This window comes from Morone saxatilis, unplaced genomic scaffold (assembly GCF_004916995.1).
Source record: "Morone saxatilis isolate NCDOM2014 unplaced genomic scaffold, NCSU_SB_2.0 Contig14, whole genome shotgun sequence".
Taxonomy (NCBI): Eukaryota; Metazoa; Chordata; class Actinopteri; family Moronidae; genus Morone; species Morone saxatilis.
The window spans coordinates 7350243-7354025 of record NW_023339696.1 but is presented as its reverse complement, the minus strand read 5'-3'; positions in this window follow the sequence as shown (position 1 = coordinate 7354025).

Genomic DNA, 3783 nt, shown 5'->3' with positions numbered 1-3783 from the left:
AGGGGGGTAGAGAGAGAGGGGATGACATGCGCTGGGCCGCAGGTCGGATTTGTACCCTGGGCCACTGCAGCAAGGACTCAGCCTCAGTACATGGGTGGCCAGCTCTACCAACTGAGCTAACCAGGTACCCCTTTCATTGTCTTTTTATGTTCTTTTAACATACTGTGCATCAAAGCTGAGCTGACAGCACTCTCAGTCACCAGTGAGGAGCTCCACTAGTAAAAGCGGCAGATTTTGTCAGTGGTTTCAGTCTTGTCAGATTTAGCGTTAAATGCTGAATCCGTCGTTTGGACTGTATCCCTCGGTTTGCAGTTTTTATGTTAAGCTAAGCTAACCAGCTGCTTTAGCCGAAGCATGATATTTAAAGGAACACCTGTGAGTGCTATCAGTCTTCTCATCTGAGTCATAGCGAGAAAGAGATCAAGGGTATTTTCCAAAATGTTTAACTCTTCTTTTAAAATCATAATTTCAATATATGTCTTACATAAATTCCTATATGAACAAAAAAATATATCGTATTCAGCACTGTAAGCTTCCAAAAATGGTGATCTATTTTATTGGGTTGCATTAAAGTGGTTATCTTATTGTATTCCTGTACTGTGTAATCTCCATGTCTCCATTTTGTATAGTACAGTATATTAAAATAGACACATTCAATTCTCACTCTGCCTTCATTCTCCCCACCTCTGTCACCCTCCATTCTCACCCTCCTCTCATCTTCGCACTCCCTCTCTGTTTCTTTCAGTGGCATTTCTACTTCAGACCCCACACCCTCCTCCGCTCCTTGTCGAATGTCACCTGCTCTTTACTCAATCCTTGTGTTCTTCGTGTCCCAATTCTCAACCGTTTCTTCAGCCAAGACACCCTCAGCACGTCTAACTGACAAAAGAGGAGACAAGTGCACGGCACGAGGCTCTGACTTTTCAAGGTTGCTGTCACAAATTCATTCATTTTTACAGACATGTTGGGGGGAAATTGAAGGGAGCAAGCATACAGGAGATTTATAAAAACAAATAGCTATGAGTAGGAATTTAAAAATAAACCCATTTAGATGCTTCTCCACCTCAAGACATAAGTCAACATATTTTTTTTACTCTTGTTTTTCTCTTGAGCCTGTGTACCAGCACACTATTGTAAAATTTTACTTTATTTATTTTCTTGACTGATAAATATCCGATCACCAGGCACAGCAACCAACAGATACTGTACAGCACTGAGTGGTGAAGAACAAAACAGCAATATCGGTAATCCCTAATTAGTGTGAGTCAATCTGTTCAACTGTTCCAGAGGATAAGACACAAATGAGCGCCGTTTGTTCACGCTATCCTCTCTTTCAGTAATGGATTTACAATTTAAGTCCATGACCGGCTCTCCTGCTCGTGCCAGACAGTCACAGTCAGCTGGCTGGTGTCACACAACTTAGATCTAAACCCAGTCAAAGGCCCCTTAACCTTGTTAGTGAGTAGGGTGTAGCCTGTAGTCCGTGTGAGAAACTGTAATCATGGCTGTGCAGCACCTGGTTGTTTAATGGACCTATCTGAACCGTTTTATGCAATATGCAACAGGCTTATAGACTATTTGTGTTTGTTACGTGTCTCACACCTGCTATGGTACTGTAGCTTTAACAAAATTGCCAGTCACAGCTATTTTCTAACTGCTTTTGGCAGGCTGACGGGTGTTAATTTCTTTCTCTGTGCTCAGAGGCAGCAAACGGAAAAGACGTAGGAGGAGACACAAATTCAATGTGTGATTCTCACACATCAATTCAAATCGCTTCTTCTCAGTCCATTTTTTTCTCATCTAGCACCTCAAACAAAGGGATCGCACTTAGGAACTGGTGTCTGTTTTTCTCACTGAAATATAAAAATTTAGACTGCAGTGGCAGCCTGCAGCACTGAGTGACGAAGGCATAAGACACTCAGGACGAGATGTAGAGCAGGGATTTAACCTGTGACCTTCTAGTTCCTGTAAAACCTCTGACCAACAGGCTGGCCGCCTTTGCCATTTAACACATATCATCCAGAGCCAGAAGATGATATTCCCTGTTGGATTACCAATCTAATCCATAATGTTCCATCTAGGAATGGATAGATTGTAATCCCATATAATCCATGAAATGGGCGGACTAACAAGCAGAGAGTTTGCCTCATACAAAATTAACTATCAGGACGCCATACAGTACAAACTAACTCATGCTGAAAGATTAAAAAGTCCATTACGCCACAGTTTATAATGTCACTGCATGTTCTATTCTGCTTGTCTTTGACTGTTCAAGTGTGATCAAGATTCCTTCACAGGGAATTAGAGACCAGATTTGTTGGCTCTTATCTGGATATGGGGGGGCTTTTTCTGATTCAAAGCTGTATAATTTAAAGTCATTGGGTTTTAAAAGATATTCAGCCTCGAAGCTGTTTTTTTTCTCCATGTCAAATGAGCAGCTCCAGGAAGTGTCTGTTGTTCACAAAATGAAGTGTTGCTCTGCTGGGAAAGTAATTAACATATTTTTGTTTCAGTGTGTGTATTTCATTTTAAAACAAAGTGCTCTTCAAGCAAAGAATGCAACTGAAAAATGCATTTTACTTCATATTTTTACTTCACAGTACTTCTATGTACATATGTATATATATACACACACATAAATATATATAGTAGACAAAATAGACATAGTTGTCTGTGTCTACTTTCTCTGGCTTGTTATCCTGTTTATATATGCCTAATCTGTGAGAGCAATGTAAAATCGGAGTCAAATTCCCTGTACTACCTGTCCAGTAAAAGTGGTTCTGATTCTTATTTGGAACAACCTAACACCAGGCTGAAAAGCTGTGTTTTGCTGCCCTCTCTGCCTGAAGGTTTCAAGCCTGTTAGGTGTTGTCAGATGTGCTCACACCTGTACAGTGATGTAACAGTGATGTCACTGGGTGCTGGAGGCAGCAAGGTGATAAGGTAAACCACAGGAGGTCAGCAGAAACACTTGTGGTTACTGTAGATAACAGGTGTCAAATCAGTGACGAATGGCACTGTCCATTGTTTCATAGGTAGGTCATTTGAATCCTGCACGACAGTGACGGACTCCACCACTAAGAATGAAAACTACTATACAGAGAGGTAATTACAGAATGAAAATACTTTGAATATCTATCAAAAAATTAGTTTGATTTCTTTAAAATTTTAATAATTCTAACTTTGATATTTGGATTATTGGTTCAGATTTTGTGAGAATAGTTTTGAGACTAGACATAAGCATTTTGACATTTTGCGGTCATCATAATAACTACTTTCTATCAAAATCCTTAAATCCACCTACTCATCACTTTCCCTTTTGAACCAGAGAAGGTAATCCACCCACTCAGCCTCCACATGGCAGTGTACCAGAATCGTTACTCTTCATCCGCACACACGCTCACACACATACATACGGTCCAAAATCCCCACAGAGGCTCCATCTGGACAGGAACACGCTTTGCTCTTCCTCCATCTTTGTCACCCACTTCTGCCTCCGACTGCAATCCCATATTCCTCCCTCGCTTATCCTCCCTAGTTTAATGCAATATTCTTTCAAGTACAGGTAGGTGGCCTTGTATAACTCCATGAGCATAGCTGTAATACTGCCAAAGTCAATGGGCTTGTTTCCTCGGAGGCAACTTATTTTAAAAATGTATACACTCATTGTGCTGTAAACCTATACCCAGAATGGCTTATTTTGTAAAAATAATTCAGCAGTCTTGACTCACTTGAAGTTGTGTAAGCTATGTTATCTCAGTCAATGTTTTAGACTTGAAACAA